The following is a 20,014-nucleotide window of genomic DNA, read 5'->3' as shown; positions in this document are numbered from 1 at the left end:
CACTTAATTTGTGAGTTTTAAAAGAAGGGTATTTGGAGAACTGAACACTGGACTGGTGTCTTGGGGTAGTGAAACAGTGCCTCCTGGTCTTAGCAGTCATGTAACTTCCTGTACTACACACAGTATACAAATATCATCCTCCCAGGTGGGAGAGTTAAGACACAGGAGATTTTGGAGAACAAAATACTAGGCTGGTGTTTGGAGTTAGAGAAACAGTGCCTTCTGGGAGTTGCAGTTAGGTCACTCTCACTGTTCCCCAATACTTGACAAATGTTATCTCCCCAGGTGAATAAACTTAATTTGGGAATTGACAAACAGTGGTCTTTGGAAAAGAGAACACTGGGATGGCGGTTGAAGTTACTGAAACAGGGTCTGCTGGGAGTTACAGTCAGGTCACTGTCACTACGCCTCAATACTTGCCAAATGGTATCCCCAGGTGAGTAAACTTCATTTGGAAGTGAGTTGCCAAACAGGGGTCTTTGGAAAAGAGAACACTGTGGTGGTGTTTAGAGTTACAGGACTAGTGCCTACTGAAAGTTGCAGTTATGCCATTCCCTGTACTACACACACTATAAAAATATCATCCTCCCAGGTGAGTACACTTCAGTCGAGAGTTGAGACATAGGGGTCTTTGGATAAGAGAACACTGTGCTGGTGTTTGCAGTTACAGAAACAGTACCTCCTGAGAGTTGAAGTCATGTCAGTCCCTGTACTACACACACAATACAAATATTATGTTCCCAGGTGAGTACTCATTTTGTGTGAGTTCCCAAACAGGAGTCCTTGGAAAAGAGGACACTGGGCCGGTGGTTGTAGTGACAGTAAGAGAGCCTCCTGGGAGTTACAGTCATGTAACCCTCTGTACTACACACACTATACAGATGGTGTCCTCCCAGGTGAGTCCACCTCAGTTGAGAGTTACCAAACAGTGATATTTGGACAAGAGAACACTGGGCTGGTGGTTGGTTTTACAGACACAGGGCCTTCCTGGCCTCAGTAGTCATGTCACTCCCTCTACTTCCCACATTTGACAAATGGTATCCTTCCAGTTGAGTAAACTTAAATTGTGAGTTTGCAGGCAGTAGTCTTTAGACAAGTGACCACTGTTTCGGTGTTTGGAATTGCTGAAATAGTTCCTCCTGTGAGTTGCAGTCAGGGACTCTCTCTAGTACACACACTTGACCAATGTTCTCCCCCCAGATGAGTACACTTCAAATGTGAGTTGCACAATAGAGGTCTCTAGACAGGTGAACACTGGGCTGGGGGTCTGAGTAACAGTAAGGCCCTGATTTACACTTTTTGACGCAAAATCTGTGTTAGTGCCATTCCTGGACGTAAGAGAAACTGGAAGTTGTGTGGAAAGAATGGCGCTACTCAGGTTAGAGTCAAAACAATTACTCTAACCTGATTAGCGTCACTATTTCCACACACAGCCCCAATAGACATGACTCCTGTCTAAGTAAAGGCAGAAGCCATGCCCCCAGCCCAATGGCCATGCCCAGGGGCCACTGGGCACAGTGCCATGTGGGGGACCCAAGTTAGGCCCCAATGGCACTTTGCAAAAAAAAAAAATACTTACCTGCACTTACTTGGGATGGGTCCCCCCATCCTTAGGTGTCCTCCAGGTGTGGGTGGGTGGGGGTGTCCCTGGGCGGCAGGGAAGAGCACCTGTGGGCTGTATCCATGGTCTCTGACCATGAAAAAAGGCCCACAGGTCCCCTACCGCCTGCCCTGACCCAGGCGTTAAATAATGGTGCTAAGCACCATTATTTAAGGCCCTCCTCCTCCCGTGCGTGATTTTTGCATGGGAGGATAAATAAGGAGCTAGGGCCTGTGAGTCATTTTTTGCCCAGGAACGCCTACCTTGTATCTCATTGACGCAAATTAGTTTTCTGCAGGCACAAAATGACTTAAACTCCAATATTTTGGTGCTAGACATGTCTAACGTCAAAATATAAATATGGAGTTAAGTTTGTGCCAGATTTGCGTAAAAAAAAAAAATCCGGCACAGAGTAAATATATGCCCCTAAATGAGGCAAAAGGTGAGCTAAGAGCATGCATGACAGAGCATTTTGGTGATAGTTTTAGTGTTTTGGCTTACCAGTCTCAACTCTCCCAGGTATTCTCTCAGGATGCAGGATGGCCAAGACCTTCTCCTCCCAGGGAAAGAAATGTAATGGGGCTTTGGGAGGGCCACTGCCAGGGTTCTTGGCCTGCAGCTGGTGCCTGGAGACCAGGGAACTGACCTTGCCCCTGAGGGTATTCCACCTCTTCCTAACGTCCTCCCTTCTGCGCAGGCAACCTAGGCATCATCCTCGGCTCCTCCCTAACTATGACCTCAAAGGTAAACTCAGTCACCTCCTCCTGCTGGCACACCCTCCGCAAACTCTGGAAATGTTCAAATGGATCCCAGCAGACTGCCACAGGACAGTCGCCCACGCTGTAATCACAAGCAAGCTTGACTATGGAAACGCTCTTTATGCCGGCACCACGACGAGGAACTCAAAAAGCTGCAACTCATCCAGAACGCTGCTGCCAGACTTGTCCTTAACCTCTCACGCTAAGAACATATCTCCCAGCACCTGAGAACCCTGCACTGGCTCCCATTAGAAAAACGAATCACCTTCAAGCTACTCACCCACATGTACAAAGCCATATATAACGTCAGACAGGCTTATCTGAACCCTTGCGTCCCCTCCCATACCCCTGCCAGATCCCTCCGCTCCGCTCAACTGGCTCGGGCCACTATACCTTGCAGTTGGAAAACCACCGCCGGAGGACGATCCTTCACCTACATCACAGCAAAGAGCTGGAAAAACCTAGCCCTATACCTCAGACAAAGCCCATCACTCACCATCTTCAGGAAGAACCTCAAGACGTGGCTTTTTGGATAAGGCTCCACCCTCCCCCTGCACCTTGAAACCCTCGTGGGTGAGGAGCCACGCTCTACAAAAACTGATTGATTGATTGAGTGGTTGGTCGTGAGGCTATCGGTGCTGGAGGCTGGACCACCTATTTCCAGGCTTCAGTGATGTTGCTGGTCTGCCTTTTTTGGTTGGCGGTCAGCGACCCTGCCTGTATTACTTGCCAGTCTTTTCAGGACTGCCAACAAGGCGGTCTGGTGGTCCGATCACTAAACTTGTAATGAGGCCCTAAGTCTGAAGATGAAATCCTTGACCTCACTTAGTGTATCCTACCTTGGGGCTGATCACTGTCAGCCACAAAGTAGACTTAGGGGCCCGACAGTGGTCATAGAATATCATTGGCACCAAGTGCTAGCGGACAGTACTTTCAATTACAACTTTAAAAAATGAATGAATTTGAATGAACGAATTTGAAATTTATAGAGCGCACTGGCACTGCAAAATGAATCTGAAACTTAGAAGAAAAAGAGGAGAACAAGAAGTGGAGAGTAACTAGATAATAGAATAACAGAAAGCATTAGAGGAAAAAAAGAGCCAGTCTTCAGATGCTTTTTGAATATTGCTGCTGATTCAATCAACCGCAAAGGACTGGGAAGCTGGTGCCATGCCTTGGATCTTAATACCAAGAAGGATGTATGGCCTCAGGCTTTCGGTCTAAATATAAGGGACTCAAGAAGACTGGTGTGGGAGGATCTTGGGGTTCTCTTTACCTAAATAAAGAGTGAAACTGGCAGTCAAATATTTAGGACCAAGGGCTCTAAATGCACTAAAGGTCAATATAAGGATCTTAAAAATGATCCTTTTATGCACTAGTAACCAATGTAAAGTTTTCAGAGCTGCAGAGGCAGAGAACTGTGTGTGGTGTCTTAACACAAGTCTAGCCACTGCATGCTGAACCATCTGAAGTTTACGGTGGTCTGTTTTAAGGATCCTGCATAAAGATATTACTATAGTCAAGTCTTGAGGTAAAGATGGCAAAGACAACAGTTTTCTTTGCAGCTAATAGGAGGAAGTGAAAGCATTTTCTCAGCGATTTAATTAAGTTAAAATCTGTACCTGCCACTGCAAGAGCTTTTGGATGGAAAGATAGAGAGGTATAGAATTTTATTCCTAGGTTTCTAGTGACATCAACTGTGATAGGAGGTGGGACACAGAATTCGGCCACCATTGAATTGGGGAGAATGAATTTGATTTGGCAAATAACGTGATCTCTGTTTTATCTATGTTGCATTTTAAGTGGTTGGATTGCATCTACCGGATGACTTCAGTGAGGCAATTTTTTAAATGAGCCAAGAGACCCTTTATCCAGCGATAAAATCAGCTGCGTACCGTCGGCATATGAAGTAGTGGCTATTCCAAAAGAAGCAATCAGAGAGATTAAGATGATTATATATGTATATATGATAAACAGTGCAGGACTAAGAGATGAGCCCTGCAGAAACTCCTGATGTTATAGGTATTTTTACTGATGAAAAGGGTACTAAGGTAACTACTTCTCTATGACCAGTTAAGAAGGATTTGATCCAGGGCAGGACTTAATGAGAAATGCTACAGTCCTTAATTTGTTGGAGAAGTACGGCGTGTGAGATGGTGTCAAATGCAACAGAAAGATCAAGTAAGATCAACAACACATTATTTCCCATGTCTAAGGTTAAATTTAGGGTATCGGAATGTTCCAAAACAGCTAATTCTTTGGAATGTCTTGGGCGAAAGCCAGATTGCTGGGGATGAAGTACATTTGAATATTCCAAAAAGGAAATTAATTGTCTATTGACCAGTTTTTCAAGCATTTTGGTTAATGCAGGGAACAGTGAGATTGGGTGGAGATTAGACAATACAGTGGGATCTGCCAAAGGTTTTTTTTGCAAAGGTTTGACAAATGCTAATTTCCAGTCTGAAGGGACCTCAGCCATTGATAATGCGGTATTAGGAATTTTATTAATAATAAAAGGGCTGACAATGTCAACAACCTTCTGAGCAATGCAGGAGGGCAAGGGCCATTGGGGGATCCAGATTTACAGGAAAGGATAACCTGTTGTGACGGAGCCAGTGTAATCTCCTGAAACGCTGTCAAGATTCCAATCCCTACTTTAGACGGCATATTTAATAGAACTTTGTCTGAAGAGGGTGTATTAGTTTAAAATCCCTCTTCAATCTGAGTAGTAAAGTAGGATTTTTAGGTCACTTTTATCAGAGCATAAGTGGCTTTTGGCACAGTTTTAAAGCAAAGGAGGTCTTCCAGATTGTATACCTGCTGCCATTTATGTTCTAGTTGTTTGCAACGCAGCTGTAGTTCTGCTACAGTCTGAGAGTACCATGGAGTTGAAGGATGGGATTTATGCTTCTTAGAAGATATTACAGGGGCTAATTCATTAGCTGTACTGGAGTTCCAACTGTTGAATACAATGAGGTCTTCAGCTAAATTCCCCAAAAGGATCGGAGCAGAGGTGGATAGGTGAGTGGTAAGGTTGGAGTCAGTCAACATCTTTCCCCATTTACATAGCATAAGGGGGCCTGTAGCTGTAGTAGACGGGGAAGCTATCTAGACTGAACAAAATTCTAGAGGGGATCAGCTTATGATCCGACCATGACTGCTGAATAGGATCTTCAACTGCAATGTTGGGGTTGTTAGAACAAACGCCATCAAGGGTATGTCCTGCGATGCACATAGGAGAAGTAACTAGCTGGGTTAAGACCGACGATTCTCAAGGTATCAGTAAGACTACCTACATCAGGATCGTTACTGATCTCAAGATGGTAGATAAAGTCTTGAAAAATAAAGAAATGTGCATATCAAAGTAAATTAGATGCCAGTGATTCTCCCAAAGAAGCTAAAGAAAATGGGGCCAGAGCCTGGAGAACGATAGATAAGATCACCTACAAAAGACTGAACGGGGCTAATCTTAAAACAAAAGCCTAGGCTTTCCACCCCTTTCAGGGGGTTTAAATCAAAGGAGTCACATTGAAATATTTTGCTGAAAATGATGGCCAAGCCACCTTGCGAGTCCCTTCTCTGTCTCGCCTAAAAAGAGAGCATCTGGGGAGAAGAGCAAGGGCAATGTCCGAATTACACCACTCTTTGAGCCAAGATTATGTGATAAAAAGAAAGTCTAAATGGATGTCTTCAATCAAATCGTAGACATCCAGACATCCAGTGCATGATTACTCAAAGAACGAGCATTAATGGATTAATGAGACCGCCTAGTAATGACCTCTCCTCATGAGTCTGAAAAGAGAGACCCCAAATTTGCCTTTGTACATTGTACAAGATTATGGGCCCTCATTCTGAGATGGGTCCCAGACCTGACCACAGTGAGGAACAAAACACTTGTAGAACTTTAAAATGTGTGAAGACAAAGAGGTACCTAGAATGACACGAACAGGGGGGCTGGTGCTGATCGTGATCCAAACGTGCACAGATGTAGGTGGGCTGTCTTTGGCACGCAAGTAGGGTGCCCATGCTGCTGTCCACATTTTAAGGCTGAGAGCTCTAACAGGCTTCGCCTACCCTTCTTCTGATTGGATTATCCTTCCAATCAGAGCACCCCCCTGGACATTGGAGATCCCTGATACCTTCAAATCCAGAGGAATCTGCAGTAGCAATGAAACAGACTGCTTCCCATGAATGAGTCGTTTATGCCCTGCAAGATCAGACGACGCTCTTTGCACAGACCTGGGCACATTTCCTCGGTGATAATCCTTAGCCTATGGAAGGTCTACCACTCCCAGTTCCCCATCAGGTGTGAAAAGTAAAGCTTACATTAATTCCCCCCTCCTTTTCGCCTTCCCCCTTTTCATGTCTCCCCTGTCTCCCTTCTCCCCCTCCTCTCCTACAGACCCAACGAACGACACAGGCCTTACTCTTTTATCATATCTACCCCGCTCCATGTGCCTCGCCACATGCTCTTTTACGTTCCAGGACTGCCCTCCAACGACACAGGCCTTACTCTTTTATCATATCTACCCCGCTCCATGTGCCTCGCCACATGCTCTTTTACGTTCCAGGACTGCCCTCCAAAAGGAATATCCCCTGCCAACCCACAGTCATGCCTCATTCATCATTCCAATGCCTCCCCCACCCCTGACCACCATCTCCAAGTTCAACTGAACCTCACAACTGTCAAGGGCTTTTCTATATCCATAACCTTTTATCTACCCCCAGGACTCCATTCCCGATGAGAAGGATCTTTTGTGTTCTCACTTCCCTTCCAAGGTTGATATTTTACCCTATTTTACCAAGTTGAAGGTGTTGATTATTGATCATTACCACCCCTCCTATATCCCTTATCGTCCCACTCTCCTTCTCCTCTCTCTCTCCTCTGCCACTCCCCTTCCCAGATTCTCTACGAGGAACCCCTGATTGCTCTTGATGTTATGTCTCCATTTGTACAACCCTGCATTTGTATAAAAATGTATTGTTTTCTCAATAAAGAATTGGCACAGTTTTAAAGCAAAGTAGGTCTTCCAGATTGTATACCTGTCGCCATTTATGTTCTAGTTGTTTGAAACACAGCCGTAGTTCTGCTACAGTCTGAGAGTACCATGGAGTTGAAGGATGGGATTTATGCTTCTTAGAAGATATTTCAGTGGCTAATTCATTAGCTGTACTAGTGTTCCAACTGTTGAATACAATGAGGTCTTCAGCTAGATACCCCATAAGGATCGGAGCAGAGGTGGGTAGGTGAGTGGTAAGGTTGGGGTCAGTCAACATCTTGCCCCATTTACATAGCATAAGGGGGCCTGTAGCTGTAGTAGACAATGGGGAGCTATCTAGATTGAACAAAATTCTAGAGAGGTTCAGCTTATGATCCGACCATGGCTACCCCATCAAGGGTATGTCCTGCAATGCACATAGGAGAAGTAACTAGCTGGGTTAAGACCGACAATTCTCAAGGTATCAGTAAGACTAGCTACATCAGGATCGTTACTGATCTCAAGATGGTAGATAAAGTTTTGAAAAATAAAGAAATGTGCATATCGAAGTAAATTAGATGCCAGTGATTCTCCCAAAGAAGCTAAAAAAAATAGGGCCAGAGCCTGGAGAACGATAGATTAGATCACCTGTGTTAGAGTGTGGTTTTTATAATCAAGATTAACATGAAATGTTTATGAACTAATGCATAATAATGCAGCATAGAAAATGTATTAATGTGTTTTACTAAATGTGAGTCCGAAATGCGCCCACGGGGAGTGGCCATCATTACATACGATGATTAATGAAATTGACTAATAATGAAATAATAATGTATTAATGTATGATCTTATACTAATATTAAGAGTTATACGTTAAAGTTTTGCTGATTAATTCACTAGGCCTTAGTTAGCACGACTCGAGGCCTAGCTGCCTGGTTTCATATTAAATGTGTTTTTCTAACGTGCAGTGTGCTGACTTGCTGAAGGACATGTAGTTGTACTTTTCCAGAAGCTAGAAGATGAGTGTAACCCTAGTAGATTCATTGTCATGAAACTCGACTTGCTCAAGGAGACATTCTTGCCGAATGCAACAGTGTAAACTTGCAACAGGTACAATGTCGCCTAAACTGGTATAGACAATTGAACTACTGACTGGGTCTGTGAGAGGACCACGAGAACATGAAATCATACAGGACACTTTACCCGCTGGAGACTTCAATCACAGGAGCCAATAAACTACGTGAGAACTGTTATGAGGTGACAATTTTGGTGGGGCGATCGGTAAACTATTGGATGGAGGTGATGGTGTGCTAAAACTTGCCCAATTGGAAATTAGTGCACTGTACCACAAGATTGATATAAAAATTATGGACACAAGGGATTACCAGTCGTTACAAGCCATTCAGAGCCAATCTATGCCGCCCTTTTGCCCTACAAGCTAATTTGCCATTGCATGCTGTTACTTTGATACTCTGCCTAAAGACTTTGCTGGTGATTCTTCAAACCAGCCTTACTTTGCCTTGCCCGATTCTATACTTTTCCTCTTTATGAGGGAAGAATTCCTTTTTCCTCGATCTTGCTGAACTTTGCTGTGTTTCCTGGCCGATGGCGAATCAACTGCTGTCCTGAGGATGAAGACTGACTCTGTATGCTGACCCATTACGGATGGTAACTATATGATGATGAAATTGTGATTGTCTATTTGCCTTTCCTTTCTAGGTACCAACTGCTTCTTTTGACAGAGACCATAGATAGATGTTTTCTAAATTTGCGTTGCCAAAATTTTTAGCATGAAGCCCAACATGCTGATGCTAATTCGAGGTTAGTTAAGGGGTGCAGTAAACAGACGCAAATAGACAAAAGTCTGAATCTATGCTTTGTTGAATAATGCGCTAATGATACTCTGCTAAATTTAATCCATGTTGACGTTGTGCTATGTTCTAATATTCGTGATCTTTGCTTTGATGAAATCTTATTCGAGTTGCCATATTATGACAATGTTGATGTGCTTCTTGGTTTTAAGACTAATAAACTTGCTAGTAGAGTGTAATCAATAGGGAATAAATATAATAAATCGTACTAAAACTCTGTGTGGTTATTCATGACTGAAAGGTCATGTTGTGTTTCAAGTTTATTGACGTTAACTGATTCCTTGATTGATTTGCTACTGTGATTATTGATGAGGATCATTGATTGTTGATTGACATGTTGACTAGTTATCTCGTCTTAAGGAGACTTCAATCAGGGTCAAAAGATTCATCTGCCTAAAACGAGTCCCAGAGTGAATAAATTATCTAGATTGGGACGCGTTAACAGTTCTGGTAGCAGAGGACGGGTTTGGCACTTTGGGGCCCTAGGACGAGGGACCATTGTTAAAATTGTCTTTGAGAAAATGCAAATTGGAGGTATGATGTGCCCCTAAGTCCCCAAATGACTTTCCCGGAATCTCGGAGCTTGCCGAAGTAAGTTGGGTATGTTCTCGGCGTTCTAGTGATAGTATGTGTGGTGTAGAAATTGCGCTTGCTCAGTTTATGCATATTGCAGGTGAATTATGAGGTTTGGGAGAATTTAGGCCAGGTAATGTTTTAGTAGGAGTGTGCGTACTCCACAGTATGAGAGTAGGGAAGTCGGCGAACTTCATGTGAGTGTGGCGCTTTGTGCTAAAAAAAAATCCACGTGGTTTTTGGTGATGTACGGACCCGGCGTGATCTAAGACTCCGGAGTATATTGATAAGTGTATGAGACACTTGGTTTATGTTGTAATTTGTGTGGCTTAATAGGTCAATTGGGCGTGGTTGACGAGTCAAGTTTGAGTCAAGAGGTGTGAGTGAAATCTTCTTTGGAGATTTGGCAAGTTCTAAAGTGCACTAGAACGAACCATTGACAAGTCGAGAGTAGGATTTGCGGGTCGAATTCTGCTTGCGAGTGAGGTATCTGAGAAGGAGAGAGTAGCAGCTGAGGCTTCAAGTGAAATCTCTGTAAAGTTCTGAAGCGATTGTGTTCCCCTTCCTGTAGTAAACCGGCAAATTTGGTTTTGTTGTTAAGGTGCTCACAATATTGCATTCGTTTTTGAGTGAATAGAAAGCGAAGAAGACAAGCCGCAAGACTTTGTCAGCTGCAGTGTGTGTGAGTGTGACGTCATTGGAGGCACGCTGGGATAGGTCAGTTGCCGAAAAGGGTCACGCACGGATTGGCAGCCGTCCGTGAGAAACAATTGGTTGAGAAGGTAGGAGAAGAGTGTTTGGGGAATTAAAGTCACTTCCTGATTAGATTCTAAACAAAATAAAAGATGCAAAAATGAAGTTTTTCAGGGCTCTAAAGAGTGCTTTGAGGGGAGATACATACATTACAGCGAGTGTGGGGGAGCCTACACCGCCAGAGGATACTCCAGCTTATGTCGTCATGGAGGAGAAGGGAGTCGCGCCTTGTCTTTGGCTAAAGCAATGGTGCAAAATGACAGAAAAGGAGGGATGTTTGGGGTTTTCGGAGCACAGAACTTTCAATATAAGGATTCTGGAAAATTTGCGGAGGGTGTTAAGTGAGCAGAAGCCGCCTCCGAGACCAGCTCAGTTTGAGGCTTTAGCAATTTGGGAACTGGCGGCAATTCAGAAAGAGTGACAAAAATTTGAGAGGAGAATGAAGAAAGCAGAGAAGACTCTAGAGGAGGCTAGATGGGATAGTGAGACCAGGATGTGGAGAAGGGAAATAATAGACTGAAGTTAGGATGTTTCCGGCAATAACTCAAGAAGCCGAAACCCAAGGGAGAAAGGCAACTTGTAAAACAGACAAGGGGTCTAGTAAGCAAAAGGAGACTCAGAAATCTTGGGCAGATGCAGATGATTCAGATGACGATGAGTTTCTAAATCAATTGTTACATGATCGACCGCCACCATATGCCATAAATGACATTAGACTGAGTACTAGTGCAGGTCCTGTAAATACGACACAGAATCAGGGAACTACAAGCGCAGCATAGCCAAATAATGTTACAGCATCAGCTCCGATACAGAATGGTGCTAGGGTATCCACTGCACCGGAGACACAGATACAGTTGCAGCCACCACCAATTCAGAGGCTCTACCCTGATGTCCCAGTACTAGAGACAACTACGAGTTTGATGGTGCCGCCTGATCCGGTATACACGAGATCAAAGTTAGTGCAGATTGAGCCAACTCCGCAATTGCTGCCCCAGCCGCAGCAACAGACAGTCCCGAATTATGCTCCGGTCACAGGACCGCAGTCAGTTACAGCACCCGTAATGAATCAAACTATGGGAGTTAATGCTCCACCGGGATTGGGAAACGGACAGGCACCAGCTGCTATATCATTGCTGATAACTGTTGGTCTGCCAGTACAACTATATGTACAGGCAAAACCTACTGTGTGCGATCAGGGAGTAATGACTCAAGGTGTGATAAGAGGAGGGTCTACGGGAAGTCCCCAAGGGATGACGCAAGGAGAACAGACAGTCGAGGGATCTAGGTCATTGTTGGACTTCAGTCCGATTGGGGTTCCTTTAGAGACAATGAGACAAGCAGGTTTGGGTATGCTGACTCCACAGGTAGTAAGTGCAAATACATCACAGACACCAACGATGCAGGCTGGAAATATCCTGTTGCAAGGCTTAACAGCGCAAAAGTTGACTGAATGGTTAGACAAACTTAACACTCCACAGACTACTCCTGTGACAACCGAGCAGTCAGAGAGAGAGGAATACTTGAATTTTATAAGGTTGGGTGTGGAAGCAGCAGAGCTAGTTGAAGGGACAAATGGGGGTGAACAGATTAGAATCATACACTGAAGCAGAATTGAGGTTCCTGTGCCCAAAAAATAACCAAAGAAGTGAGTAAGGTACACCATAGGTTAGCGAACGCAGCGGACAAATATGGCTTAGACTTGGATAATACTAAGCATTTGAAGAGGAGTTATAGGTTAGACTTTGAACCTAAAGATTTTGACCATATGAGAACTACTGGGTTGAAGGCACACCTCAAAGAGATACTACAGAGTGCTCAAGTTTGGGGAGCATTAGAGAAGTGGGAAGGCAGATGGGCAAAGAAGAGGGATAAAGAGAAAGGTGACTGCCCGGAACCGAAGCAGGCGAAAGCTGCACCAGACACGGGAACCATAACAAATTTACCAATGAGAGAAACAGCTGTAGGGGTTTTAGTTCATGTACCGTGGTCTAGAGGTGACATTCTGTCATTCACAAATGATTATCCCAGGCTGAGGGAAAAGCCAATAGAGTGGTATCAGCAGACGGACAGGTTTGTGAAGCTTGCGAAATGCCTTTGGGAAGACTTGAACACATTGTTTGAGATTATAGTTCCAGCTTATTTGTGGCTTGAATGCAAGAGGGGTATGGACTGGCCGACAGAGGAACCAGCAAGGGATAAGATTACTGGAGCACCGTCTCCTTACGTGATGAGGTATTACCCTAAGGTGATTGAGTTTTTAAAACAAAAGGTGTCGCCGAAAGTCACTGATCGGCAGAAAATCGATTGGACAGCACAGGAAGGCAAAGAGTCGATACATGCTTAATATGAAAGGTTGTTAAAGGCGTTCAAACATCACAGTGGTATGGAGGTTATAGAGCCGAAAGACATGAATCATCTTGTGTTCAGGTTTGTTGAAGACTGAGGCCGGAAATTAGCCAGATGATTAAGAATCATTTGATCTGTTGGCAAGCGAAGCCAATTGATGAGGTATTGCAGTATGCGAAATACTGCAGCGATGAGATTGAATTGAAACAGAAAAAGTTGAAGGAGAAGGTGATGGTGATGCACATTAAGGCAGCTCAGGCAGGGATGCAGGGAAATGGAGTACAGCAGATGGTACAGCAGCAACCTCAAGGAAACGGAATGTTTCAGGCGCAACCAAGAGGTAGAGGTCGGGGAGGTTTTGTGAACCGTGGTCCAGATTTGAATACCATTGTGGTTCAAAATGATGTGCAAGGGATGAAAAAGGTGTTACCATGCCATGCGTGGGGGGCATGGGACACTGGAAGCGGGAGTGCCCAATGATGGTGCAGGATGGTGTTGTTCAACAAAGCAATGATGTCGGTACATTTAAAAATGTGAGGGGTCCAAGAGTGAGGGGATCAAATCCGAACTTCCAGAATAACATGGTGCAGATGCAGGTCCTTCAGCCTATGCAACAAATGCAAATGCCACGTATGCAACCAGCACAGGTGCAACAGCAGATTCCCGTGGTACCTAGACAGCAAATGCAGTTACCTTTAACTCCAATGGGACAGCAACAGGTGATGCTTCCTCAACAGGTCACAGGTCAAACCATGAGTCAAAATAATACAGTACAACAGTTCCCATTGCGTGGTGAGGATGTAATAAACGATGAATGGTTGGATGATTGTTCAGATAGTGAGGAGTGCAGGCTTGCAGCGTCCCTACAAGTAGATCAGAGGGGTCCTTATGTGCAAGGGAAGGTGATGGGTCACAAGGTTTTGTTCCTGGTTGACACCGGAGCTACACGCTCTACAGTTAGAAGGGCAGAGGTTCTGAAGTTGCCGCTTTCGGGGCGTACCATAAGGGTGGTTGGAGTGGCAAATCAGTTCCTGACAAATCCGATTACAGATCCGGTCCAAGTTGAGATTGGTACCTTCCAGGGATTACATAGGTTTGTAGTCTGTGATTCGAGTCCCGTGTCCCTACTGGGAAGAGACTTAGGGGGTTATTCTAACTTTGGAGGAGTGTTAATCCGTCCCAAAAGTGACGGTAAAGTGACGGATATACCACCAGCCGTATTACGAGTTCCATAGGATATAATGGACTCGTAATACGGCTGGTGGTAAATCCGTCACTTTTCCGTCACTTTTGGGACGGATTAACACTCCTCCAAAGTTAGAATAACCCCCTTACTGTGTAAGACGAGGTGTTCAATTACCTGTTCCAATGAAGGGATTGAGGTACAGACAAACAGTTATGATGAAGGGGACGATGGTCAGATCTCAAAGCCAGGGACGGAGACTGCAGACGAGGAATGCCCTTTGATAAGCTTCTTCCCGATGTTCACAATGACCGATTTGCCAACCGAATTACAGGGAACGGTGACAGAGGAGGTGTGGGACTTGACAGGAAAAGAAGTGGGGTTGATAAAAGGAGTAGAACCAGTCAAAGTAGAGGTGAAGCCCAATGCCGTGTTTCCCCAGGTACCACAGTACCACATGGCACAAGATGTCCTCATACAAGTGACGCAGATAATTGCAGACTTTGTGAAGCAAGGGGTTTTAAAAGAAGTAATGAGCAGCCCATGTAATTTGCCAATAATGGGACTGAGAAAGCCTTGTGGGAAAGTTCGAATTGTCCAAGAACTGAGAAAAATTTACGAAATAGTGGTAAAATGTTGCCCCATAGTGCCAAATCCAGCCGTGATCATGTTTCAGGTTCCATGTGATGCAGAGCGGTTCACGGTTGTGGACCTGTCACAAGCATTCTTTTCGGTGCCCCTTCATGATGATAGTCAATTTCTCTTCAGTTTCAAATTCTTGGACAAGGTTTACAGTTGGCGTTGAATTCCTCAAGGGTTTTCAGAATCGCCTTCCATCTTCAATCAGATATTGAAGAAGGACTTGGAATCATTAGAACTGCCTTTTAATTCGACTCTAGTGCAGTACATTGATGACTTGTTGATTGCGTCCGAGACAAAAGACGACTGCAGGTATGACACCAATGCCTTACTGAATCATTTGGGAAAGAACGGACATAAAGTGTCCCCAAAGAAGTTACAGTACTGTCAGAAAGAGGTGAAGTACTTAAGCCATCTAATTGAGAAAGGGTCGAGGAAAATATCTAAAGAAAGAGTGACAGCCATATTGCAGATGAGAGATGTGAGGATCTTTTTGGAAATGGTGGGTTACTATTGTCACTGGATTCCCAACTTCTCGATTATCTCTAAACCTTTGGTGAGGTTGACTGTCAAGGAGATTATAGATGGCCCGGGTACCCTGACTATGTCGGAGAAAGAAATGAAAGCATTCATTGAACTGAGAGAGAGCATGTGCAGGGCTCCAGCCTTAGGTATGCCTGACTACACAAAGCCATTTGTACTGTTTTGTCATTAAGCTTGTTCTTTGTCTGTCCTGACACAGGTCCATGGAGGTGCAAACCGCCCGGCAGCATATTTTTCAGCTACTTTGGACCTAGTCACAGCAGCCTTACCGGGTTGTTTGCGTGCAGTTGCAGCAGTTGGTCAAAGCCTCACTCAGTGTGAAGGTATAGTAATGGGACATCCCTTAACGGTAATGGTCCCACATTCAGTCGAGATATTACTGACCCGTACTAAGGCCCAGCATATGACAAATGCGAGACTCACTAAATATGAAACAATTATACTGGGGTCACCTAATGTGTCTTTGAAGAGATGTACTGTGTTAAACCCGGCAACTTTGCTTCCTAATTAAAAAATACAGATATTGATGATGCTGAGGAAGTAGAACATGAATGTCTTGAGGTAACAGAACTGTGCACCAAACCAAGACCTGACATTAAAGATACTCAATTAGACGAAAACGATTACATTATCTTTGTTGATGGTTCATGCCTGAGAGACTCAGTGGGCGTACTGAGAGCTGGATACTCTGTGTGTACAATATCCGGTATCCTGGAAGCATCTTGGCTCGAATGAGTATAATCTGCTCAAGTGGCTGAATTGATTGCTCTTACTAGAGCGTGCCTGGCTGCCGAAAATGTGAAAGTCACCATCTATACTGATAGCAGATGTGGATTTGGAATTGTTAATGATTTTGGCCAATTATGGTCCCAGAGGGGTTTCCTGAGCTCTTCTGGTTCTCCAGTGAAAAATGGCGAAAGAATTAAGGAATTGTTGTACGCAATTCAGTTACCTCTTGAAATTGCTGTGGTGAAATGCAATGCTCATGTTAAGTCGCAAGACTTCGTGTCAGTGGGAAATGGATATGCAGATCAAGTCACAAGGTTTTATGCATCGAACTGTTTATCGTTCAAAGATCAGTGGGAATTGTTATCGGAAACTGAAAATGAGACACGCATAGGTTATGCATTGAGGGTGGTTGACACCATAGAAGAGTTGAAATTGTTGCAGGGACGTGCCAGCAAAGAAGAGAAACACTCCTGGCTTAAATTACAATGTGTACAAAGACCTGATGATTTGTGGGTTTCAGATGAGGGGAAAATGGTTTTGCCAAACAGTCTTTTGTCACAGTTTGCAAGGTTTTACCATTGGTCAAGCACATATTGGGAGAGATGCCATGATCAGGTTGTTCAAAATAGACTGGTTTAACCCGAAGTTCAGGCAAGCCGCAGAAGTAATATATCACAGGTGCATCATCTGTCAGCAGATGAATGCGGGGAAAGGGACCGTGGTGAATTTGAGCCACATTGGGAGAGCAGGAGGTTCATTTAGCAGAATGCAGATGGATTTTATTGAGATGCCTGCGTGTGGAGGCTTGAGGTATGTGTTGGTGATTGTGTGCATTTTCAGTCATTGGATTGAAGCTTACCCTACACGTAGGAATGACAGTCTCACAGTAGCGAAGTTGCTGCTTAGGGAGTTAATACCACGTTTTGGGGTTCCGATCTCTTTAGAATCAGATGGGGGAAGTCACTTCAACAACGAGGTGGTTAAGCTCTTATGTGCAGCACTGAACATTGAACAGAAGTTGCATTGTAGTTACCGCCCTGAAGCATCAGGACTAGTGGAACAGATGAATGGTACCTTGAAGTCGAGAATGGCAAAAATGTGTGCAGCTACGAATTTGAAATTGCCAGATGCATTGCCTCTAGTGCTAATGTCAATGAGAAATATGCCCAACAAGAAAACAGGACTGTCGCCGCATGAAATTCTCATGGGCAGAGCTATGAGATTGCTCGCAATGCCTGCAAATGCTCTTGTGAATATCACGGATGACATGGTGTTGGACTACTGCAAGGGTCTGGCTGACGTGGTCCGCTCTTTCTCTTACCAGGTGGAAGCAACCACACTGCCACCAATAACTAATCCAGGTCACACTCTGAAAGCCGGTGACTGGGTTGTTGTCAAGAAACACGTGAGGAAGTCATTTTTGGAGCCACGTTGGAAGGGGCCGTATCAAGTGATATTGACAACTACTACTGCTGTGAAATGTGCGGGAGTTCCAAACTGGATTCATGCCAGTCACACAAAGAAGGTGACGTGTCCAACTTATTAGGAACTTGAGTTGTTGAGAATAACAGCTACAGAAAAGGAAGACTCAGGGCCGGAGAATAATCAAAGGGGAACTGAGACTGAAGGAGAGCCTGTTGAGGACGGCCTGGTCACTCAAACTGCAAACCAAATCCAGAGGAGTGACAGTGAGCCTATCTCAACTGAGGCGCCAGGGGAACCGACACGAAGAGAGGTTCTCCCAGAAGCAGATGGATACAGGTTTGAAGTTGAACCCCTGACAGACCCAGAAGGCGAAGGAGGTGAAATAGAGGAAAGTCAAAGAGTTCAGACTACTCCTGAGCTGCTTGCAGAGCCATCAAGAGAAAACACCATAGCACAAGAGGAGGGCATTGAAGAGCAAGCTGAAAAGCCAAAAAGTAAAAGGTCACTGAAAGGAGATAAATGGCCAGAGCCACAAGCTGAAAAGGGAAAAGTGGTAATAGACGAAACAATAGAGGAATAAGTTGATACCACAAGAAGGGAAGATCTGAGTGAAGGAGAATTGCAGGGTGATCGCAGACTGAAAAGAAAGAGAATTGCAAACAGAAGGTACGCAGGTCCTGAATGGGCGTATGCAACATCAGCTGAGTGGCAACAAGAATTTTTGGCATTTTGTTTTGATCGAGAGATTCCAGGTCAATACTACGGCATCTAAATTCAACCACAGAACAGAGAGATTGTGTTAAAAATTGAAATAAAGCTGGAAAGCTGAGAGAAAAAGAGACTGATAAATTACTGGACCTGACACTGTTAACCTGAATTGACTTTTGAAAAACCGATTTTGACAAGCTGCTCACCTGATTTGACAAGGATCCTGGGAGTGAGTGAAATGCTATAAATACTTGCTAAAGAAAGACTTTGCTAGAGAAAAAGAAAGAGCTTTAGACCTTCCTCAGTTGATTGTTTGCCTCTAAATTGTTCTGCTTTCTGATTCTATACAGATCATGATTAACCCTAGAGATGACAATAATAGGGGTAGGATTCGTAGATGGTTGAGTATTATTTTGGGTGTTGTGAGTACAATAGTAATAATAGCTGTGATTGTGGGAATGCCATTGGTGGACAAGAGTGGAACTAACAATGCTTCAATTCCTGCGATTGCTACACTAACACCATGGGAGAAGTTTGAGCAGCATATGAAATATTTGCATGAGGGGACTAACAAAAAAGGAACTGTCTACTAATGTTTTCTATCGCTTGTTGAATGAGCATGTTGAAACAATGGATGCGAAGAATTGTTATGTGTGCACGAAAATTCCTTTGTCAGTGCAAGAAGGGGTCACTTACCATAGTTTGACACTAACCTACGGGATAAGCTGTAGTTTGCTATTAACAAGGCTTTATGATCAAGAATATATTCAATACTTCTATTCTAATCTAGATGTAGTGTTTTCTTTTGTGCCTATAAATGAATATTTGAGTAAGATAGCTAGAGACCATAGTATAAAGATAGTTAGGGGTTTCTTTGAGCCTACACTGACATTTGGTACAGCTTATGCGCATCGCAATAATCTAACCTGCTTACTAACGCCTGTAGACAAGAGCTTTTTAGATCACACTGATGATAGAAGAAAAGCGTTAAAGGAAAAGTTAGCAAAGGGGTTAGAAAAACTAACGTTTCCAAATGATTATGCTTATAGTGCAATAAAGACACAAGGCAAATTAGCTATAGATGCATTACACGTAGGTAAGCTTTGCATATATAGGCCAAAATCTGACCATGACACTTTATTTGTGGGAACGAGTGAGTGCAGACATGTGTTTTTGTTTCAGAGTAAGTGGACGTTCATGTTAAATGATCAGGATCCAGCGATCCCTGGGATCTATTACATATGTGGACTTAATGCTTATTACCGTCTTCCAAAGGGATAGTATGGGACATGTTATTTGGGAATAGTTTTTCCAAAGATTCACCAATTTGATGACTTAAAGCAGTTTCCTAAAGTGTCTGAGTTACATCATACTAGACAGAAAAGAGAGACAGCTGCTGCTGTTGTGGGTGATATATTTGGAGCAATAATTCCTTCAGTGGGAGTTATCTTAAACTCCATAAAGATTCGAAAGTTGTCTACTATTGTGGATAACATGCTGACAAACTTCACAGGGGCTATACTCCTGATGGATACTGAACTTGCTGTGGAGAGGGTTATGACTCTTCAAAACCGGCTTGCTTTAGACATTCTTTTAGCGAAAAGTGGCAGAGTCTGTAGGATGCTTAATGAGCGCCACTGTTGTGCATTTATACCCAACAATAGTAATAAGATTAGAAGTATGCTTACTAACCTAACAAGAGATAGTACAGATTTGAAAGAGCTGAAAGAACCTGGAGTTTGTGAAAAGGTTGGAGAGGGACTTGCTAAAGTGGGAAGTTGGTTTGGTAATATTTGGAATGGGATACTTGCAAAAGTAATAGGGGGAATATTCAGGGACATATTTATACTCCGTTTGCGCCGAATGTGCGTCAAAAAGTTTGACGCACATTCAGCGCAAACGTTGCC

This window comes from Pleurodeles waltl, chromosome 1_1 (assembly GCF_031143425.1).
Source record: "Pleurodeles waltl isolate 20211129_DDA chromosome 1_1, aPleWal1.hap1.20221129, whole genome shotgun sequence".
Lineage (NCBI taxonomy): Eukaryota > Metazoa > Chordata > Amphibia > Caudata > Salamandridae > Pleurodeles > Pleurodeles waltl.
Note: the sequence above shows the minus strand (reverse complement) of the source record.